Source organism: Oncorhynchus masou, unplaced genomic scaffold, assembly GCF_036934945.1.
Source record: "Oncorhynchus masou masou isolate Uvic2021 unplaced genomic scaffold, UVic_Omas_1.1 unplaced_scaffold_3229, whole genome shotgun sequence".
NCBI lineage: Eukaryota > Metazoa > Chordata > Actinopteri > Salmoniformes > Salmonidae > Oncorhynchus > Oncorhynchus masou.
The window spans coordinates 1-25,126 of record NW_027009644.1 but is presented as its reverse complement, the minus strand read 5'-3'; the positions used below and the strand labels follow the sequence as shown (position 1 = coordinate 25,126).

The 25,126-nt window shown below is 43.6% G+C and overlaps 1 pseudogene; it reads right to left on the bottom strand.

Moving 5' to 3' along the window:
- Positions 1-642: 642 nt before the first annotated feature.
- Positions 643-21,954, bottom strand: LOC135534266 (carbohydrate sulfotransferase 3-like; annotated as a pseudogene).
- Between the last annotated feature and the right edge of the window lie 3,172 nt (positions 21,955-25,126).

Here is a 25,126-nt window from a genome sequence, read left to right as displayed (position 1 = left end):
GTCCTGCACTGGCCATGAACAGGGTTGGAGAGTCCTGCACTGGCCATGAACAGGGTTGGAGAGTCCTGCACTGGCCATGAACACGGTTAGAGAGTCCTGCTCTGGCGAGGAACACGGTTAGAGAGTCCTGCACTGGCCATGAACAGGGTTGGAGAGTCCTGCTCTGGCCAGGAACAGGGTTGGAGAGTCCTGCTCTGGCCAGGAACAGGGTTGGAGAGTCCTGCTCTGGCCAGGAACAGGGTTGGAGAGTCCTGCTCTGGCCAGGAACAGGGTTGGAGAGTCCTGCTCTGGCCAGGAACAGGGTTGGAGAGTCCTGCTCTGGCCAGGAACAGGGTTGGAGAGTCCTGCTCTGGCCAGGAACAGGGTTGGAGAGTCCTGCTCTGGACAGGAACAGGGTTGGAGAGTCCTGCTCTGGCCAGAAACATGGTTGGAGAGTCCTGCTCTGGCCAGGAACAGGGTTGGAGAGTCCTGCTCTGGGCTTAATGAATGTCTCCGATGTTCGTGGCTAGTTTGCTTCAAATCGGTTTGAGATTTTCCATATGAATAAGCAATGCTACCCTACACATAGAACATATATTTGAAGAAATATCACCTAACAGTTTAAAATACATTTGACAGCAAAACAAGGAAACAACAAAAGTAGACTTGTCAGTATTCAATTTACTTGTACAGTAAAAGGCCAAACAACCACATACAACAATAGTGAATTCCACTGAAATGAAAAGCAAACTTAACTTAACACCAGAATGAGAAAAGGCAAAGGCATACATATAGACAAAAACCATAACGCCTTCCAATGGGCAACCTATTCCCTACATAGTGCACTACCTATGACCAGATCCCAATGGGGCAGTGGTCAAAAATAGTGCACCATATACGGAATAGGGTGCCATTTGGAACGTACACCCAGTCTTTTAGTCCCCTGGTCCTCTTCTCGTCCATCATCACCAGCCAGGAGACTTGTGTCAAAGGACAGAAAGCTGCTGATAAACCTCACACAATTCTGCAAACCAGCTGCAGGAGGAATGTATGTGTCTATTCCCTATGGTGCATTATGGGGAACAGGGTGCCTTTTGGGACACACAATGTCTGTACATACAGGACCACCGAAGACATCTGTTTTTACAGAATGAGTCGCTACGCTCACCGTCGACTTCCACAACGTGAAACACTAACAGCCAATTAAAACTAAAACAGCAACATGCATGTACAGCTACTCACTCACCGAGCTAATGTGTTCATGAAGCAAACCTGGGTTCAAATAGTATTCAAAATCATTTCAAATACTTCAACTGGTGTTATTAACCAATAGAATCATATCAAAACAGCAAACCCCACCCATATGGCACCCCTGGGAGGCTAAAGCAAATGCTAAAACCGTATGGAAGATTTTGAATACTATTTGAACCCAGGTCTGGAAGTAAGGGGTCCCATCAGTTTGCGGGGAGAAAACTATCCATCTATGTAGCATGTGCAAAAGCCATGGCCATAGTCTCTCAATCTCAATACAAATAAAATAATATATTAAATTAACATGAAAGAACATCCCTTCTTTATAGGTAAATGCTATAGAACATACAATGTTATAGAACATACAAGACCAAAACATTGGAATGTCCTGCCACTGTTTTGCTTTCCACACACACAGAGCAAAGACATTCATTTAACTCCCTTCTCTACAGCTCAGTTCAAAATCAGCTACTGTTATTAACCCGTGACTTGCTTGACAGAAGAACCAAAATACACTTCAACAGGGAAACTGTTCCAAGGACTGAAGCTTGGCCACCCTAAAACCAGATTTAAAAAGCTTGAATTACTTGGGGTGAAAAGGTGGCAAAGGTACATAACAAACAACTTTTCTACCATGTAGTACTCATAAAACAAGTGTTTTCTACCATGTAGTACTCATGTAACAAGGGGTTTCTACCATGTAGTACTCATAAAACAAGTGTTTTCTACCATGTAGTACTCATAAAACAAGTGTTTTCTACCATGTAGTACTCATAAAACAAGTGTTTTCTACCATGTAGTACTCATAAAACAAGTGTTTTCTACCATGTAGTACTCATAAAACAAATGTTTTCTACCATGTAGTACTCATGTAACAAGGGGTTTCTACCATGTAGTACTCATAAAACAAGTGTTTTCTACCATGTAGTACTCATGTAACAAGGGTTTTCTACCATGTAGTACTCATAAAACAAGTGTTTTCTACCATGTAGTACTAATGTAACAAGGGGTTTTCTACCATGTAGTACTCATGTAACAAGTGTTTTCTACCATGTAGTATTCATGTAACAAGGGGTTTTCTACCATGTAGTACTCATGTAACAAGGGGTTTTCTACCATGTAGTACTCATGTAACAAGGGTTTTCTACCATGTAGTACTCATGTAACAAGGGATTTCTACCATGTAGTACTAATGTAACAAGGGATTTCTACCATGTAGTACTCATATAACAAGGGATTTCTACCATGTAGTATTCATGTACCAAGGGTTTTCTACCATGTAGTACTCATGTACCAAGGGTTTTCTTTTGTTAAATGTCCCTGTAAAAAGTTAAAAGGTAGTACTCGTTTTTGTATTCGTTCCTTTTTATTACACACAAAAATGTGTATTTCCTTCTACACCCTGGAGTGTAACATGTTATAATTGAATATGTATCTATAAAGTGTCTTATACATTACTCTGTTGTATACGTGTACAGTCCCCAATAAATATCCTCACAACTATCACTTCATAATCATATCTGTTGGTCCACTTTGTCTGATGAGCAGAGTTCAGAGTTACCGTAAAAATGTCTATGAAAAGTTTTGTATGAAAATCTTTTCTTCGATCAAACTGATAGACTTGTCCGTCAGCATCGCCTCGCTGTTCACAAACTTGTACCCAAACAGTTTCATTGTGGGTCCACAGACCCTCTGCACCACCTGGGCTAGTTTGTACGGTATGCTGAACCTCCATTTCTCGACTTGCTCGGAGGAGTTTTTCTGTGTTGAATACACTCCACTCGCTTCATTGGAAGCCTGGGTGTTCTTTAACACCCAGTCTTTCACCTGAGGAGTGAACGGGATCCCGGTGAACATGTACATCTCTGCTGCCTTCCTCATAGGGAATCTAGCGATATCCTCGTACCGTACTAGCATGTACCTCCGCCTCAGCCAAGACGGCTGCCTCAGGCCGACCTCCGCAGACATCCTGATGTTGTCGCAGTGCCTTTCAGCTTCCTCACCTCGTCGTCGTCAATGGGCACGTCTCCGTCCACCGCCCACTTCTTCCAGTTGTTGTACTTGGCGGAGAAGGCCACCATGCGGGAGGCCAGAACCGCCCTGGGGTCCCTCACCAGCTGGATGAACTTGATGTCCAGACGAGGGTCCTCGGCGAGGGTCTCCAGGGTCTCCAGCTGGCGCACCCGGACGGATTTAATGGCCCTGTGCTCCTTCTGCTGGCATGACTCGGACGCCATGGTCAGGTTGAGGGGACCACACTTCCTGGTCCGGCAATGGTAGCGTTCAAAGACTTTCTTAACGAACGGGCTACAGACGGACTCCTCACAGAGAGCTGCTAGATTCTCTCCTGAACAGGGCTGAGGTGACGTGGTCTTCAGGAAGTGGGTCAATAAAGCTCTCCAGAGGGGTGAAGTCACACAGGAAGAGCCCCTGGAGGACTTCCCGGTAGGCCCGGGCAGCGGCTGTGGCGTTGGTCCCGCCGCTCTCTAATGTCAGCGACCTCTCCACGTGCCACAGCGGCTCGAACAGGTAGAACATGTTGTCACCCTGCTGGTTGAAGAACTCGCCCACGAAGGAGGAGCCTGTCCGCGTGGTGGCCAATAGGAGGATGTGCTTTCTGTTTCCTGCTGACCCTATGACCTCTGACCTACAATACAGCAGAAAATACAAAACTTTATTGTCCAATGTCAATCGGATCGGATATTTAGAAAAAACAAACATTATTCCCAACCACTTGGACATCACACATACAGATACTGATCAGGAGACACCACTATGCTCGCTTCAGGAATGTCTTTACTGAGATCAAACATGATATGTTAGGTACTGTAGTGTCAATCAATCACATATATTTTATAAATGCCTTTAGGCTGGGTGCTTTACAGACACCCAGCCTAAAAACCCCAGAGAAGAAGCAATGCAGAGACAGAAGCACAGTAGGAACAACTCCTGGAAGGCAGGAACCTAGAAAGAAATCTAGAGAGGAGCCAGGCTCTGAGGGGTGGCCAGTCCTCTCCTGGCTGTACAGGGTGTAGATTTAGGAGTACATGTAGCCATTAAGGCCAGACTGCTTGTCTTACTGTATGATAAATAGTATATCATGCTACACACACAGACCTCTGCTCGGTGTAGTTCTCCAGGCGTCTCTTCATGAGGGTGAAGACAGGGTCCAGCTTGCTCAGGGTAGAGAAGGAGGAGCCATTAAACTTCAGGAGACCCAGGGCTGAGGCTGAGGCAGTGTTACTGGGCTGAAGGGGTGTCTGGGGGGTCTGCTTTGGGGTGAGCTTGTCTGAAACCCTACAAGACAGGGTTGGCAGTGTTAAACAACACGTTTTATAGTTTCACAAGACCATCTTATCCACAGACAGTGAAATCAATTAGAGTAAGTAAACAATCTATGCAATTGAAATCTTGACAACATGACTACTTCATCCAATCAGACGACTTGGAAAACACGGCATGACACTTGAGGTCGAGTAGCTGAAACGAATGGCCCAAACACGCCGCTATGAATAAAGGAGAGCCTGTTCCAATCTGAGGGAGACCAGTATACTAGACAGGCCTAACGCATACACACATATACACACATATACACACACATACACACACATACACACACATATACACACATATACACACATATACACACATATACACACATATACACACATATACACACATATATACACATATACACACATATACACACATATACACACATATACACACATACACACACACACACACACACACACTCTCTCCCTCTCTCTCTGTTGATCATGGAGCTGGGGTTCGGTTTACCGTGAGATAATGTTGTTTTCCTTCTCAATGATGACCAGAGCCACAATGAAGACAAGGGAGATGGTGTATTTCATCCTCATCCTGCGATGTAGCTGTGTCAGGGATCTGCTGCTGTCACGGAAGGTCTTCTTTAATAGCTTCTGCCAATCTTCTCCTCTTCTCCAGACTCCCGCTGCCTATTCAAACAGTCCTCCGGTTGATCGTTGTTGTATTTTCCATCGTATACACGGCTGCATCGTTCTGCGAAATGAAATGAACACGCTACAGTACTGTAAACAAGAACACAAACCTTAAACGACTTCAACTGTTACAGTATAGACGACTTCAATTGTTATAGTATAGAGGACTTCAATTGTTATAGTATAGAGGCCTTCAATTGTTATAGTATAGAGGACTTCAATTGTTATAGTATAGAGGACTTCAATTGTTATAGTATAGAGGACTTCAATTGTTATAGTATAGAGGACTTCAATTGTTATAGTATAGACGACTTCAATTGTTATAGTATAGAGGACTTCAATTGTTATAGTATAGAGGACTTCAACTGTTATAGTATAAATTACTTAAATTGTAATAGTATAGATGACTTAAATTGTTATAGTAAAGTTTACATAAATTATTATAGTATAGTTGTGTTAGATTACATCTTCTGAAAACGAATCTGTTGATAACCAGTCAAATGGAGGAGAAAGTATCCCAGGTTCTACGTACAGTATGCTGTAGTATAGCTTGATGTAAATGTATCAGTGCCTCGTTGCTTAGTCAGCATGTTGGTGGTTTGAGGTGGGAGTTTAATAGCTGTGTTTATGGGTCATGCTAGCTTCCCGTCAATTGGTGTCGGACCCATTTTCGGAGACGATAATATCATTTCATACCACAGTGGTGTAAGAATAGAAAGCGTCAGAGTGGTTTCACAGGGGAATTTAATCTGCTACATCCCTTGGGTCTGTCTGTGTTTTCTTTAGGGCTACAGGGGGATTTCAAGAACCCACCCACAATGCAGTGTTGAAAGCTGAAGTCCCTCAAGAGATAAAACAATGCTTGCTCGGACTGAGCCTCTCTCTGTCTCTCAATCCCTCTGTCTCTCAATCTCTCTGTCTCTCAATCTCTCTGTCTCTCAATCTCTCAGTCTCAAATCAAGTACAATAATATTTAATATCGCATCTACATGGCGATAATAGCATAAAAATGTGTTGTAACATGACCCATACGAAGAGGAACAAAATATCTAGGCTTTGAATGCAACTAATAATGTCAAACATGACATGGCCAAAGGTATGTGGACCCCTGTTCAATGAACATCTCATTCCAAAATCATCGACAAACCATTTCTGTATGGACCTCGCTCTGTGCACAGGGGCATTGTAATACTGAAACAGCCATTGTTGCTCCTACACATTTCCACTTCACCGTAACAGAGCTTGCAGTTGACAGGGGCAGCTCTAGCAGGGGGCAGCTCTAGCAGGGGAAGCTCTAGCAGGGGCAGCTCTAGCAGTGGCAGCACTAGCAGGGGCAGCTCTAGCAGGGACAGCTCTAGCAGGGGCAGCACTAGCAGGGGCAGCTCTAGCAGGGACAGCTCTAGCAGGGACAGCTCTAGCAGGGACAGCTCTAGCAGGGGCAGCTCTAGCAGGGACAGCTCTAGCAGGGGCAGCACTAGCAGGGACAGCTCTAGCAGGGGCAGCTCTAGCAGGGGGCAGCTCTAGCAGGGGCAGCTCTAGCAGCGGCAGCACTAGCAGGGGCAGCTCTAGCAGGGACAGCTCTAGCAGGGGCAGCTCTAGCAGGGGGCAGCTCTAGCAGGGGCAGCTCTAGCGGGGACAGCTCTAGCAGGGGCAGCTCTAGCAGCGGCAGCACTAGCAGGGGCAGCTCTAGCAGGGACAGCTCTAGCAGGGGCAGCTCTAGCAGGGGGCAGCTCTAGCAGCGGCAGCACTAGCAGGGGCAGCTCTAGCAGGGCAGAAAGTCACTGAGCTCTTCAGTATGGGCCATTCTATGGCCAATGTTTGTCTATGGAGATTGCATGGTTGTGTGCTCGAGTTTATACACCTGTCAGCAACGGGTGTGGCTGAAATAACCTAATCCACAAACTGTTGTCCATGTAATGTATGTCACCAAGGTACCCAATCCACCAGCTGCTCCTTTATGTCAGCACTCAATGAGGTATTTTAAGAGAAGACTCAAGAGCACTCAGTGACATGTCCAGCAGGCTACCAGAACAAACCACTGTCTGGTGAAGACATACTGTAGCCTGGTCTCAGATATGTTGGTGCTGTCTTACCAACTCCTAATTATTTATTCAATGATGGAGATAGGAGTTCACAAGTTAATACAAACAGATCTGGGACCAGGCTATTCATGGGTTGTTGATTTCCTTCACAATATTGTTTTGAACGTTTGTTTTGGACTGAGCATTCTACTCAATGCATCGTCAATGAGCAACGATGAAGATTTCATCCAAAGTGCATTACAGTGGCTTGTAAATACCATGGCATTCAAAAGGAGGCAAACAATTAGTGGGAAAACCTTCTGTCATCATTTTGATGTCCCCAGATTGACTTTAGCTGCAGTATAACGTTAGCTAGCTAGCTAAGCTTGAGGGGAGACCTCCAGATTGACTTTAGCTGCAGTATAACTTTAGCTAGCTAGCTAAGCTTGAGGGGAGACCTCCAGATTGACTTTAGCTGCAGTATAACGTTAGCTAGCTAGCTAAGCTTGAGGGGAGACCTCCAGATTGACTTTAGCTGCAGTATAACGTTAGCTAGCTAGCTAAGCTTGAGGGGAGACCTCCAGATTGACTTTAGATGCAATATAACGTTAGCTAGCTAGCTAAGATTGAGGGGAGACCTCCAGATTGACTTTAGCTGCAGTATAACGATAGCTAGCTAGCTAAGCTTGAGGGGAGACCCCCAGATTGATGTTAGCTGCAGTATAACTACAGCTAGCTAGCTAAGATTGAGGGGAGGCCACCGGATTTTTAGCTAGCTAACGTCAGCATTGCCAGCTATTCTTTAAGAACTTTGCTAGCTAATGACAACATTGACATCTGTCTAAAGTAAATTTGACTAGATGATAATGCTAGCAAAGATATTTCCTACTAAATATTTGACTACTTTAGCAATTTCATCGTATTTCCAGGCACTATCGTGTAAATTTAGACTAAATAGTATTTAGCACCCGTCCAGAATGACTGGGCTTATCACCACTTTAAAAGGATCTGCCCCTTTTTTAAATGTTCGCTTTAAAATGACATACCCAAATCTAAGTGCCTGTAGTTCAGGACCTGAAGCAAGGATACGCATATTCTTGATACCATTTAAAAGGAAACACTTTGAAGGTTGTGGAAATGTGAACTGAATGTAGGAGAGAATATAACACATTAGATCTGGTAAACGATAGTACAAAGTAAAAGCCAACCGTTTTTTTGTACCATCGTCTTTGAAATGCAAGAGAAAGGCCATAATGTATTATTCCAGGCTAAGCATAATTTAGATTTTGGCCACTAGATGGCAGCAATGCATGTGCAAAGTTTTAGACTGATCCAATGAACCATTGCATTTCTGCTCAAAATGTTGTATCAAGACCGCCCAAATGTGCCCAATTGGTTTACTGATAACTTTTCAAGTTCCTAATTGTGCACTCTCCTCAAACAATAGCATGGTATTATTTCACTGTGACAGCTACTGTATTGGACAGTGCTGTTAGTTTTCTGCCAATATCGGATATGTCTATGTCCTTGGAAATGTTCTTGTTACTTACAACCTCATGCTAATCACATTAGCGCACATTAGTTCAACCGTCCAGAGGATGGGACACCGATCTGTAGAGATCCTTAAGGCACCACTGTGGCGCCGCCGGCAGAGGGCGGCTTGAGAATGTTCTTGACGGGACCGAGTGACGGAGGTGCTATGAATAGCGAAGAAGGGCTTTCATTATTCCAACAGAGAGCTCCCAGACTGAGCACCTAAACAGTGACCTAACACTGCAGTAAAACAGTTACCTTTGAACAGGGGATATATGGGAAACAGCACAGAGGCAAAAAGTAAACAGAAATGGAGGGGGAAAACCTGCTTGTCACGGGGCCATAAATTGTAAACATTATGAGACTGTGAGAGTGTGAGCAAGCAGAACTGCAGCAGGATATAAAACCTGGTAATGGTCCCAAATGAGCCCCTATTCCCTTTATAGTGCCCTATTTTTTGTCCACTATTCCCTTTAAAGTGCACTACTTTTGACCACTATTCCCTTTATAGTGCACTACTTTGACCACTATTCTCTTTAAAGTGCACTACTTTTGACCGGGACCCATTGTAGGGAATAGGGTCCCATTTGGGATGCATCCCTAGCTGTACCTGGTTTGCAGAGTAAGTCGAGTCTATCCATTGAAGACAAAGACGGATGTAATTGAGGCCTATTTAGGGATATCCTGCCCATTCTGCTAGAGGATTACTATAATGTTGCTGTTGGGATAATGTTCGCTTGGCTTTAATCCCTGACTAATGATCCAAGATGAAACGGGCGATCTGGGTTTTAAACTAAACCAAAGCGGTCAACACACCACTGTTTGTTTTGTTGTAAACAACTGAAGGATGTGGCTGGAGAAATGTAACCACTCTTAAATTAAGTTCTATTCTTCAAATATCAATGGCTATTATATCATTCATAAAAATAAAAATAAATGGATGTACCAATCCCAGATTGCCCCTTGAAACTCACTGCCTGCCATTAGAAAGGGTATCTTACATGACGAGAGACTGTGGCTATTCACCTTCAGTAACAATTACTACATTGACTGAGGTGATGATTGAGGTGAAAATGTACATCATTATTGAACCGGTTTGATATAATGGCCCATTCAAGGAACAGAGACAGGTTAACCCGTTGTCTATGTGTCTGGCACCACAACTACCATGGTTTTGTGACAAACCAGCTGTAGGCCGACAACACTATGGTCTCTTTCTATTCAAATGTCTATCTAATATCGATATCAGGAAAAGTGTATAAACGTGAGGCAGAACTTGCAAACTGTATGTTTCAAAAGGCACATCTGTGTGAAAAGGTCAGTTCATTAGGTCCCTCTAATGGTTGCTATAGTAACCCGTGATCATTAATACGGTGTCCTAAATGTCACCCAAATTCGCTACATAGTGTACAACTTCTGACGAGTGCCCCCTAAAGAGGTGCCCCATATGGGGAACAATGAGCAATTAGGGCCACATAATGTGGAAACGTCAGTTTATGAGGTCCTCCTGGCAGTAGCTACAGTAAAAGGCTGTGATCATTAAGTAGGGACTCCCGAGTGGCAAAGGGGTCTAAGGCTGCATCTCAGTCCTAGAGGTGTCATTACAGACCCTGGTTTGATTCCAGGCTGTAACACAACCGGCCGTGATTGGGAGTCCAATAGGGTGGCACACAATTGGCCCAGTGTCGTCCAGGGTTAGGGTTTGGCTGGGGTAGGCAGTCATTGTAAATAAGAATTTGTTCTTAACTGACTTGCCTAGTTCAATAAAGGTTAAATAAATATAAATGTCATGTTCGTTGTAAGGATCGGACCAAGGCGCGGAGTGGTATGCGTACATTCTCGTTATTAATTGAATGAACACCGAACAAACCAACAAAATAACAACCAAACCGTGACACTATACAAAATAGTGCTGATAGGCAACTACACATAGTCAAGATCCCACACCCCAAATGAGGAAAATAGCTACCTAAATATGATCCCCAATCAGAGACAACGATAAACAGCTGTCTCTGATTGGGAACCATATCATGCCAACATAGACATACAAAAACCCTAGACATACAAAAACCCTAGACATACCAAACTAGAGTACCCACCCTAGTCACACCCTGACCTAACCAAAATATATAGAAAAACATATCTAAGGATATCTAAGGTTCAGGGCGTGACAATACATGTATCCTGAGACAATTAAAGATCCCAGGCCTGGCTGATTCCTCCATGTGGATCAAATGGCACCCTATATAGTACACTACTTTTGAATAGAGCCTCCTAAGTCTGGGATTATAATGATGACAGAACTACACCAGTTTGTATTTAGACTTTTGTGGTTGCACATTGATATTCGTGTTTGCAAGTACAATTAGCAAATGTGTAATTGAATTTTGCAAAGTTGTATCATGATGTGTTAAATATTTAACAACGGTCGAAAACTTGTGACTTGACGTTTTCAGAATTATTACAAATCAAATCAAATCGAATCAAATTTTATTTGTCACATACACATGGTTAGCAGATGTTAATGCGAGTGTAGCGAAATGCTTGTGCTTCTAGTTCCGACAATGCAGTAATAATCCATTTAAAGAGTACGAATATTCTGCTGTGAATCAAAAAATACACTTGCAGACTTTGAATCTGCGTGCGCTCTGGGGTTCTCTCAATGTTGTCACGTTACCAAGAGATTAAAATCAAATAAAATTGTATTTGTCACATGCACTGAATACAACAGGTGTAGTAGACCTTACAGTGAAATGATTACTTACAAGCCCTTAACCAACAACATAAGTTTTAAGAAAAATACCTAATAAATAATAATAAAAACAGCAGTAATAAGCTTGTAGAAAGAGACTTGCACAAGTAAAAGATGTTTTGATTTGAGCAGCTCTGAGGACAGGACCTTTTACTCCAGACCAGTAAAAGATGTTTTGATTTGAGCAGCTCTGAGGACAGGACCTTTTACTCCAGACCAGTAAAAGATGTTTTGATTTGAGCAGCTCTGAGGACAGGACCTTTTACTCCAGACCAGTAAAAGTAAAGATACCTTAATAGAAATTACTTGAGTAAAAGTGAGTCACAGAGTAAAATACTACTTCAGTAAAAGTCTAAAAGTATTTGGTTTTAAATATACTTAAGTATCAAAAGTAAATGTCATTGATAAAATATATTTAAGTATCAAAGTAAAAGTATAAATCATTTCTTAATATTAAGCAAACTAGGTGGCATCATTTTATTTAAATGATGGTTCCAAGTTCAAACCCCTGAGCTGACAAGGTACAAATCTGTTGTTCTGCACCTGAACAGGCAGTTAACCCACTGCTCTGAGGCTGTCAATGAAATGAATTTCTTCTTAACTGACTTGCCTAGTTAAATAAAATTTGACAATTTTTATTGTCCTGCTAAGCATTCAAAATGTAATGAGTACATTTGGATGTCAGGGAAAATGTTTGGAGTAAAAAGTACATCATTTTCTTTAGGAATGTAGAGAAAATAAAATAAAAGTTGTCAAAAAATATAAATAGTAAAGTAAAGTACAGATACCCAACAAAACTACTTTAATACTTTCAAGTATTTCTACTTAAGTACTTTACACCACTGCTCTGAGAAATCAGTGCCATGAGCTATGGAAATAAAGACAGTCGCACTCAAATTTTTTGAGAATGACACAAATATTAATTTTCACAGTCTGCTGCCTCATTTTGAATGATGGCAATATGCATATACTCCAGAATGTTATGAAGAGTGATCAGAAAAATTGCAATTGCAAAGTCACTCTTTGCCATGCAAATGAACTGAATCCCCCCAAAAACATTTCCACTGCATTTCAGCCCTGCCACAAAAGAACCAGCTGACATCATGTCAGTGATTCTCTCGTTAACACAGGTGTGAGTTTTGACGAGGACAAGGCTGGAGATCACTCTGTCATGCTGATTGAGTTTGAATAACAGACTGGAAGCGTCAAAAGGAGGGTGGTGCTTGGAATCATTGTTCTTCCTCTGTCAACCATGGTTACCTGCAAGGAAACACGTGCTGTCATCACTGCTTTGCACAAAAAGGGATTCACAGGCAAGGATATTGCTGCCAGTAAGATTGCACCTAAATCAACCATTTATCAGATCATCATGAACTTCAATAAGAGTGGTTCAATTGTTGTAAAGAAGGCTTCAGGGCATCCAAGAAAGTCCAGCAAGCATCAGGACCATCTCCTAAAGTTGATTCAGCTGTGGGATCGGGGCACCACCAGTACAGAGCGTGCTCAGGAATGGCAGCAGGCAGGTGTGAGTGCATCTGCACACACAGTGAGGCAAAGACTGTTGGAGGATGGCCTGGTGCCAAGAAGGGCAGCAAAGAAGCCACTTCTCTCCAGGAAAAATATCAGGGACAGACTGATATTCTGCAAAAAGTACAGGGATTAGACTGCTGAGGACTGGGGTAAAGTCATTTTCTCAGATGAATCCCTTTCCAAATTGTTTTGGGCATCCGGAAAAAGCTTGTTCGGAGAAGACAAAGGTGAGCGCTACCATCAGTCCTGTGTCATGCCAACAGTAAAGCAACCTGAGACCATTCATGTGTGGGGTTGCTTCTCAGCCAAGGGAGTGGGCTCACTGACAATTTTGCCCAAGAACACAGCCATGAATAAAGAATGGTACCAACACATCCTCCGAGAGCAACTTCTCCCAACTATCCAGAACAATGCCTTTTCCAGCACGATGGAGCACCTTGCCATAAGGCAAAAGTGATAACTAAGTTCTTTGGGTAAGAAAATTTCTATATTTTGAGTCCATGGCCAGGAAACTCCCCAGACCTTAATCCCATTGTGAACTTGTGGTCAATCCTCAAGAGGCGGGTTTGTAAACAAAACCCTACAAATTCTGAACTCCAAGCATTGATTATGCAAGAATGGGCTGCCATCAGTCAGGATGTGGCCCAGAAGTTAATTGAAGTTAACAGCATGACAGGGTGATTTGCAGGTCTTGAAAAATAAGGGTCAACACTGCAAATATTGACTCTTTGCATCAACTTCGTGTAATTGTCAATAAAAGCATTTGACACTTATGAAATGCGTGGAATTTGTGGAAATTAATATTTGTGTCATTCTCAAAAATTTTGGCCATGACTGTATATATAAACTCTATGTAATTTATTAGGTAAATCACCAATGTTTCGGTATAACTGTGCCTTCTTCAGGGCCTGGATGGTGACACACTTCTGCTTCAAGCTGCCTTCCTGAATACGGAGGCCTTCAGTGGTACCTTCCCTTACAGCAAGAGTCTCATTATCTCTGTCTCGTAATCATTTAACATGTACTGTATGTAACCACTTAGATGCATACAAACTGCTGCAAACACAACAACTGACTCGTATTCACTTGTCCCTGGCTGCGTTTAGACAGGCAGCCCAATTCTGATCTTTTTCCACTAATTGGTATTTTTTCAGATCAGATCAGAGCCTATGTTCGAAAGCAGTGCACTATACAGGGAATAGGAGCCATATGGGACACAGCCCCAGAGAGACGGCAGCTCCCATTAAAGCTGAGGATGAAGCTCTAGTTGTAACTCCGGACCCAAATACACTGCAGCCTTGGTGTATTTTAGACCTAGTGGTTAGAGTGTTGGACTAGTAACCGGAAGGTTGCGAGTTCAAACCCCCCGAGCACATCCATCATTCTGCCCCTGAACAGGCAGTTAACCCACTGTTCCCAGGCCGTCATTGAAAATAAGAATTTGTTCTTAACTGACTTGCCTGGTTAAATAAAGGTAAAATAAAATAAAAATCTCCCTCAGGCTGCTACAGTAGCTGTCCAAAAGACTGCAAATCTTAACTCCCAAAATGATTAGACAAATCCTGTGAAACCCTTTCAAAAAGTGAATGAGTTATAGGACTTAGAGTAAAAGTTTTGAATTGGAACTAGACCCAGCACTCACTGTTGACGTGGACTAGTTGGTAATCACAAGTTGGACTTGGAGTACACTGAGTCTGTGTTTTCTCCAGAGAGGAAATCTCCTTCTGACCATCTCCGTCTTACACCGTCTGCCCACATGTCACAGACACAAACATCTCTCACAGAGTTCAGACCGTAAAAAAACTTCTGGCCTGAGATCACAGCATTGTGATCTTTTTCAGCTCCCGAGTGGCGCAGTGGTCTAAGGCACTGCATCCCAGTGCAAGAGGCATCACTACAGTCCCTGGTTTGAATCCAGGCTGTATCACATCTGGCTGTGATCGGGAGTCCCATAGGGCAGCGCAATATTGGCCCAGCGTTGTCTGGGTTTGGCCGTCATTGTAAATAAGAAAAAAAAACAATGGATTTCAAGTCTCTAAGCAGGGGCACAGCCATGGGGGGGGGGGGGGGGTATAGGCTAGTGGGTGGGTTTTTAACTGACCTGTCTAGTTAAATTTACATTTTAAAACATTTCTTAGGTCACAGGTTGCCGTTTATTGTGAATAGTCTTGACTTGGAGGCAGAAATGAGACGCTTCCGCTAGATTGGCCAGCTGCAAAGTCAAAATGATCTATATTGTAAATGTAAGGTTAGGGTTAGGATGTAGGGTTAGCAGAGTGGTTAAGGTTAGGGTTAAGTTTAAAATCAGATTGTATGACTTTGTGGCTGTGCCAGCTAGTGACCACTCTGTAGAGCTGCCTCCGATACATGAATCATCTCAATAAATGCCGACCAGTCACCTGCACGTCAGCTGGTCAGAGACTGACAACCCTCCTGGCCTGTTTGGATCCCTGCCATGCCAAGGCCTAAGGTGTAACATGTTACTCATTGGAAAACCATTGTACTCTCCAAAAGGGTTGTTGGTGCGTAAAACCAGTCAGTCACAATACAGTTTGTCCACACAGAGAGGGCCCAGTGTCCCTCAACTGGTCAGTCACTAAAGATCCCAACTCAGGCCTTTTTTAAATTCACTACGTGGCTCTTTCCCAATTCATCCTTTCTCGATTCCCTGCGTCCTTTCTCCTCAAAACACATTGGAGGATTGGGTCAGAAGGGATGGACCTTGGATCTTTTCCCCCAACGCTGTTTCAGAAGGAAGAGGACGCGAGGAATCGTGGAAAGACTAATCGAGGAGGACATTTGAGTGCATGCATGAGAGGTACTCAGCATCATATAGCCACAGACCACAGCCAATGGGAGGCATGCCATCCTCATGTAGCCACAGACCACAGCCAATGGGAGACATGCCATCCTCATGTAGCCACAGACCACAGCCAATGGGAGACATGCCATCATCATGTAGCCACAGACCACAGCCAATGGGAGACATGCCATCATCATGTAGCCACAGACCACAGCCAATGGGAGACATGCCATCATCATGTAGCCACAGACCACAGCCAATGGGAGACATGCCATCATCATGTAGCCACATACCACAGCCAATGGGAGACATGCCATCCTCATATAGCCACAGACCACAGCCAATGGGAGACATGCCATCCTCATATAGCCACAGACCACAACCAATGGGGGACATGCCATCATCATATAGCTACCGACCACAGCCAATAGGAGACATGCCATCATCATATAGCCACAGACCACAGCCAATGGGAGACATGCCATCCTCATGTAGCCACAGACCACAGCCAATGGGAGACATGCCATCATCATGTAGCCACAGACCACAGCCAATGGGAGACATGCCATCATCATGTAGCCACATACCACAGCCAATGGGAGACATGCCATCCTCATATAGCCACAGACCACAGCCAATGGGAGACATGCCATCCTCATATAGCCACAGACCACAACCAATGGGGGACATGCCATCATCATATAGCTACCGACCACAGCCAATAGGAGACATGCCATCATCATATAGCCACAGACCACAGCCAATGGGAGACATGCCATCCTCATGTAGCCACAGACCACAGCCAATGGGAGACATGCCATCATCATGTAGCCACAGACCACAGCCAATGGGAGACATGCCATCATCATGTAGCCACATACCACAGCCAATGGGAGACATGCCATCATCATGTAGCCACATACCACAGCCAATGGGAGACATGCCATCCTCATATAGCCACAGACCACAGCCAATGGGAGACATGCCATCCTCATATAGCCACAGACCACAACCAATGGGGGACATGCCATCATCATATAGCTACCGACCACAGCCAATCGGAGACATGCCATCATCATATAGCCACAGACCACAGCCAATGGGAGACATGCCATCCTCATGTAGCCACAGACCACAGCCAATGGGAGACATGCCATCATCATGTAGCCACAGACCACAGCCAATGGGAGACATGCCATCATCATGTAGCCACATACCACAGCCAATGGGAGACATGCCATCCTCATATAGCCACAGACCACAGCCAATGGGAGACATGCCATCCTCATATAGCCACAGACCACAACCAATGGGGGACATGCCATCATCATATAGCTACCGACCACAGCCAATAGGAGACATGCCATCATCATATAGCCACAGACCACAGCCAATGGGAGACATGCCATCCTCATGTAGCCACAGACCACAGCCAATGGGAGACATGCCATCATCATGTAGCCACAGACCACAGCCAATGGGAGACATGCCATCATCATGTAGCCACATACCACAGCCAATGGGAGACATGCCATCCTCATATAGCCACAGACCACAGCCAATGGGAGACATGCCATCCTCATATAGCCACAGACCACAGCCAATGGGAGACATGCCATCATCATGTAGCCACAGACCACAGCCAATGGGAGACATGCCATCATCATGTAGCCACAGACCACAGCCAATGGGAGACATGCCATCATCATGTAGCCACATACCACAGCCAATGGGAGACATGCCATCCTCATATAGCCACAGACCACAGCCAATGGGAGACATGCCATCATCATGTAGCCACAGACCACAGCCAATGGGAGACATGCCATCCTCATATAGCCACAGACCACAGCCAATGGGAGACATGCCATCATCATGTAGCCACAGACCACAGCCAATGGGAGACATGCCATCATCATGTAGCCACAGACCACAGCCAATGGGAGACATGCCATCATCATGTAGCCACAGACCACAACCAATGGGAGACATGCCATCATCATATAGCCACAGACCACAGCCAATGGGAGACATGCCATCATCATGTAGCCACAGACCACAGCCAATGGGAGACATGCCATCCTCATATAGCCACAGACCACAGCCAATGGGAGACATGCCATCCTCATATAGCCACAGACCACAGCCAATGGGAGACATGCCATCATCATGTAGCCACAGACCACAGCCAATGGGAGACATGCCATCATCATGTAGCCACAGACCACAGCCAATGGGAGACATGCCATCCTCATATAGCCACAGACCACAGCCAATGGGAGACATGCCATCATCATGTAGCCACAGACCACAGCCAATGGGAGACATGCCACCCTCATGTAGCCACAGACCACAGCCAATGGGAGACATGCCATCATCATATAGCCACAGACCACAGCCAATGGGAGACATGCCATCCTCATATAGCCACAGACCACAGCCAATGGGAGACATGCAATCATCATATAGCCACAGACCACAGCCAATGGGAGACATGCCATCATCATGTAGCCACAGACCACAGCCAATGGGAGACATGCCATCCTCATGTAGCCACAGACCACAGCCAATGGGAGACATGCCATCATCATATAGCCACAGACCACAGCCAATGGGAGACATGCCATCCTCATATAGCCACAGACCACAGCCAATGGGAGACATGCCATCATCATGTAGCCACAGACCACAGCCAATGGGAGACATGCCATCATCATGTAGCCACAGACCACAGCCAATGGGAGACATGCCATCATCATATAGCCACAGACCACAGCCAATGGGAGACATGCCATCATCATGTAGCCACAGACCACAGCCAATGGGAGACATGCCATCCTCATATAGCCACAGACCACAGCCAATGGGAGACATGCCATCATCATGTAGCCACAGACCACAGCCAATGGGAGACATGCCATCCTCATGTAGCCACAGACCACAGCCAATGGGAGACATGCCATCATCATATAGCCACAGACCACAGCCAATGGGAGACATGCCATCCTCATATAGCCACAGACCACAGCCAATGGGAGACATGCCATCATCATGTAGCCACAGACCACAGCCAATGGGAGACATGCCATCATCATGTAGCCACAGACCACAGCCAATGGGAGACATGCCATCCTCATGTAGCCACAGACCACAGCCAATGGGAGACATGCCATCATCATGTAGCCACAGACCACAGCCAATGGGAGACATGCCATCATCATGTAGCCACAGACCACAGCCAATGGGAGACATGCCATCATCATGTAGCCACAGACCACAGCCAATGGGAGACATGCCATCATCATGTAGCCACAGACCACAGCCAATGGGAGACATGCCATCATCATGTAGCCACAGACCACAGCCAATGGGAGACATGCCATCATCATGTAGCCACAGACCACAGCCAATGGGAGACATGCCAGGGGAAATGAGAAGGGAAATGCATTGAGAGCTTCCTGATGATTGCTTAACAATTGCCCATAGCTGGACAAAGATTGCTTCATTTGTTATTTGTCATACGGGTGGTGTTTGGCATAGTTTAATAACACCATGTGACTGTGTTGGGTCCAACGGTTGTTCTCTAACATGTTGTATTTGTATCTTCAGTAAATACTCTACTACACTACATGTACAACATTGTCGCTAAGTCCCATAGCATTAGCTATAGAATGGAATAGCTTTTTAAATGTTTACCTTTATTTAACTAGGCAAGTCAGTGAAAAACAAGTTCTTATTTTCAATGACAGCCTACCTGGACAAACCCGGAACAATTGTGAGCCGCCCTATGGGACGCCCAATCCTAGCCGGATGTGATACAGCCTGGTTTTGAACCAGGGACTGTAGTGACACCTACTTGCACTGAGATGCAGTGCCTTAGACCGCTTGCGCCACTAGGGATCATAGATTACTGTGAAAACCATCAAAAGAACATGTACAAAATAGTATTTTCTTTCAAATGGTTTCATGATTAATAATGTAAGCCAGTACACACCAATTATCTGAGCTTATTATCCCGTAGAAGCGTGGTGTCAGAAAGAACTCATCTTTATTGAGCTGCCATCGAAACATTCACAACCCACCGAGGCGTATGACACATCTGATGATCAGCTCATGAAGGAACCGCCATCTCCCCATTTATCAGCATGTTACAAATGCTTTTTATGGATGCCTCCTTCTTATGGCTCAAATAGGATTGGGTTTTTTTTGTGTTTTTTTTTTTTAAATGAAAGGGGACTGAAGATAGAAGAGACAGCATGACAATCACATTTGTAACCATTTCTCTGTGTGAAATTTCAATTAATGCAGTCAGCGAAGCTTGAAGAGCATATGGTTTAATTTTCACCTGTTCTGGCGGTGCAAAGAAGTGTATCAAGTGAAATCTTGAATAATTTCAGAGTAGAAACTATCAGCTGTTTTATTTGAGTTTTTTGTACCCTACCTTGACAAAGTAATTAACAGTTTACCATTGCAGGTACATTAGGCGACCATAGGCACCACAGACATATAGCAACATGACTTCACTTCGGGTGATTTTGCCCCACACATTATCAACAGACGTTTAGCTTAACATATTGTAATACTGTAATTACACAGGGCTATTTAAAGCATGAGAAAGTAAAGGCTGTGCCCCTATGACAGGTCGCCTCATATTTACAGAGAGCAGCTCAGTGGTACTCTGTAATGGATCGAGCCTGGACTCAGATATGTTTGTGCTGTCTTACCAAACCCTATGGCCAAGAAAGTACAAACAGATCTGGGACCAGGCTAAGATTAAGATCAAAGATGACTTTATTGGTCAATTGCACACAAGGTCCAACCGACATGTTACTTCTGCCTTTAACCAACCCCTCCGAAGGAAACACATACATGTACAGGTTTTGGAGCAGCGCTGTCACACTGGGTGTCCGGGGAGCTATTGTTGAGAGGGGTTAAGTGCCTTGGTCAAGAGCACAATGGCAGGTAATGCATCTAGGATTTGACACCAGCAACCTTCCAGGTTGCCAGCTCACTTCCAGAAAGATTTGTCCTATCAGACCAGGGATTCAAAACAGCAACCTTGCGGCCACCTTGTGGTCTGCCTCTAACCACTAGGCTACCTGCCGCACCAGGCTGTATTGGATCTTGACAGGCTGGCACATTGACAGAGGGCAGCGCTGGTATCATATCACTGTGGGTTGTTTGATATCCTAGAAGTCCTCATCCATTGGTGGTGTTTCCAGCTCATGCAGGTATGCCCAGTCAGTACAATATAGTGTTTGGTCTTTACATTTACATTTACATTTAAGTCATTTAGCAGACGCTCTTATCCTTTAGAAATCAAACCAAGGGCTATCAGGTAAGATACAACACAAATCCTGTGTAGTCATCCACACAGGATACAGTACCTCATTTATACAGCAGGAAGTCCTTATACAGTAATTAGTTAATAGGCTAGTAATAAAGTTGGAATACGGCCATCAATAAATCATCAATAGACCATGCCATGGTATTAGTTCTCAAATAATAAAAAGTAGCAAACAATTAAAATAATAAAAACACTAAAGAAACAACTTTAAAAAAAATGAAAACATTTATTAAAAATAAATTGGTTTGAGCATTCCTTACCATTTTATTTTGACGCTCTCAAGCAACCAGTCGCCTAATCGACAGTTGTGCGCTCGATGGGTTCCCTCATGGTCTAGTCTTCCAAAAGCACGCTGTCTGATTCACGAACAAAAGGCACCTTGTGTGGGAAAAGTTGATAAACTCCTCCATGTCCGTCAGGCTATTTCTAATATCCCCAAGATGATTCCATAGACGAAGGTGGACTACAAAAACACGCGAGCAAACTTTGACATTTTAGAAAGAAAAGTTTAGAAATAAAAAAACTATTTTTCTCAAAATGTCCACACGAAAAATAAAGGGGGAAAAATCCGATCAATAATGAGATGAAATAAACTTGTGAAGATATACATAACAAACAAACAAAAAAAACGCATTAACGGTTGAATTATTATTATTTTACATCTCTAATCCCAACGAAAGGGCAAGAACACACCGTGACCGAGTGTGCCGCTCTTCCTCTAAAAATGGACACTGTAGTCACATGTGGAGAGGTTGGCCCCTCACCCATCGCTGTTTTTACATAGCCGAATATAGAGGGCCACTCTTTCTCTGTCTCGCTCGCTTTCGCCTCCCTCTCTCCATCCTTCCCTCTCAATTCAATTAAATTCAAAGGGCTTTATTGGCATGATAAACATATGTTTACATTGCCAAAGCAAGTGATATAGATCAAAGTTAAATAAACAATCAGAAATGACAGTAAACATTACATTTATGGTAAACATACGTATTTATTTATCAACGTAAATGTGCAAAGGCCCGTTAAAAAAAAAAAAAGATTTCCAAAGAGTCATAAGCAAGTTGAAACTGACAGATATGCTATCCTAAAAAGTTGACTTGCAAAGGTTGCAGCACTTTTTGGTGAATGAAGATGTGCCGCCACCTGTTGGAATTCATTTTACACGTCTTTAGAATCTCTAGAAAAACAAAATCGAACTAAGAACTACAAGTCACATAATTTCGATGAAATTCGTCTCTTGATCATGACGACATCTGTCAGAACGTTCAAGAAATTGCGTCATATTACGTCGGTGAAGTGCGCACTTATCTCAAGGAAGGTGAACAGAAATCTAGCTACACGCTTGGTATGTAATATATAGCGATTTGACTTGTCTTTTAAACATTGTAAGTAGGTTTACTGTGTTTTATTGTTGACATGCTCTATCAATGTATATATTTGTTTTCTCGTTTCCTCCTTGAATGCGTTGCTAACTTGTCAACTCGATATGATTCACAACAGCGACTAGCTACTATAGCGAGCAAGCTGCTAAGTTAAATGACTTACGCAATGGTTACAATGCAAGGGACATTCTCTGCCAAATTCAATTAAATATATGTTTTTTTATGACTATGAAAGACAATTATGATACTTTTGTGTTCATGATCCTCGTTATCAAATTGAACTTTTCCAATCTTTGTGATTCTGTAGTTAGTTAATGTTAGCTAACATACTGTGTTATGAAACCAGAATGATCAGCTTGTAAGCTAGCTATGTTTATCACTCGCCTTTATATACTGAACAAAAAATATAAAAGCATCAATTAAAAGATTTTACTGAGTTACAGTTCTTATAAGGAAATCAGTCAATTAAATAAATACATTGATTATGCCCTAATCTAATGAGTTAAAGTTTCTGGGCAGGCACAGCCATTGGTGGGCATGCCAGGCCCAACCAATCAGAACGAGTTTTTCCACAAAAAGGGCATTATTACAGACAGATACTCTCAGTTTCTTCAGCTGTTCGGATGGTTGGTCTCAGATGATCATGCAGGTGAAGAAGCCGGATGTGGAGGTCCTGGGCTGGCGTGGTTACATGTAGTCATTTTGAGGCCGGTTGGACTACTGCCAAATTCTGTAAAACGATTTTGGATGCGGCTTATGGTAGAGAAATGATCATTACATTCTCTGGCAACAGATCTTGTGGACATTCCTGCAGTCAGCATGCCACCATGCGCGCCCTCAACTTGAGACATCTGTGGCATTGTGTTGTGTGACAAAACTGCACATTTTATAGAGGCCTTTTGTCCCCAGCACAAGGTGCACCTGGGTAATGATCATGCTGTTTAATCAACTTCTTGATATGCAAAACAATGAAGAATTGCTTACTTACAGGGATGTAAACAAATTTGATAGAAGTAAGCATCTTATGAAACAGTTCAGCTCATGAAACATGGGAGCAACACTTTACATGTTGTTTATATTTTGTTCACTATAGAAAATTAGCTAGTTGCCTGACAATGACTGTGATAGCAAATATTTTTTTATAACTAACCCAAGATAGACCAGAACATGTCGTTTCCAATGTGAGCAAATTAATCATAGTTTTGGAAATGAACTGTATGTGGAGATCAAATATTTCATTGATGAGAATTCTGGCCACTGGCCATCCTCTCATCACCATATTTGTAGTGAGGAAATGCCCACTGATGCTTCATATTTATACATCCTTTAAAATATCTGGCTCATTGTTCTATCCTGTGGTGATACCCCTCTGGTTCACAGTCTGAGATTATTGGCATATATTTGTCTTGAAAATGTCTTCTCACAAGTTCTTACTACAAGCCAGAATGTTGAATACAATTATATTTTAACTAACTTACCAGTTGTCTGTTCAAGTTTCTCCTTTTGCAGGCTGGGATGTGAGACAATATATCCACAGGAAAGTTTAATTACAAACTTTTCAGAGCGCTGGTATTGAGTTAATATTTCTATCACCTGGAGGCATGGGCAGAAACATCTATTCATGGACGAACTCTGCAAGCTAAGACCCAAGTATAGAGACAGGCAGAGACTGCTTCTCCAATAGAAATCCCAGATCATGGCGACGTTTTGATTAGCTCATACACAGAAACGTCATCGGCTCGCACCAAACCGCAGATGTGTAGGCCGTCAAATCAAAAGCACTCCTTCGATTTAAAGTTGATTTAGATAAATGAAAACGTGTCAGTTTGTCACATTCACAAGGTTGGTAATATGCTCAACTACTGAAGACATTGTGCCTTTTAGATTGAGAAAGTTAACAACTAAGGAATACCTTGTTCACTTCTCTCGCTGATTCTCAAACCCCAACCTCATCTGTTTCGCAAGTGTTCCCGGAAGTCTTGCGACGTTGCTACAAGTATCCATGCTTCTCCTGCCCTATTTTCAAGTATCCATGCTTCTCCTGCCCCTATTTTCAAGTATCCATGCTTCTCCTGCCCCTATTTTCAAGTATCCATGCTTCTCCTGCCCCTATTTTCAAGTATCCATGCTTCTCCTGCCCCTATTTTCAAGTATCCATGCTTCTCCTGCCCCTATTTTCAAGTATCCATGCTTCTCCTGCCCCTATTTTCAAGTATCCATGCTTCTCCTGCCCCTATTTTCAAGTATCCATGCTTCTCCTGCCCCTATTTTCAAGTATCCATGCTTCTCCTGCCCCTATTTTCAAGTATCCATGCTTCTCCTGCCCCTATTTTCAAGTATCCATGCTTCTCCTGCCCCTATTTTCAAGTATCCATGCTTCTCCTGCCCCTATTTTCAAGTATCCATGCTTCTCCTGCCCCTATTTTCAAGTATCCATGCTTCTCCTGCCCCTATTTTCAAGTATCCATGCTTCTCCTGCCCCTATTTTCAAGTATCCATGCTTCTCCTGCCCCTATTTTCAAGTATCCATGCTTCTCCTGCCCCTATTTTC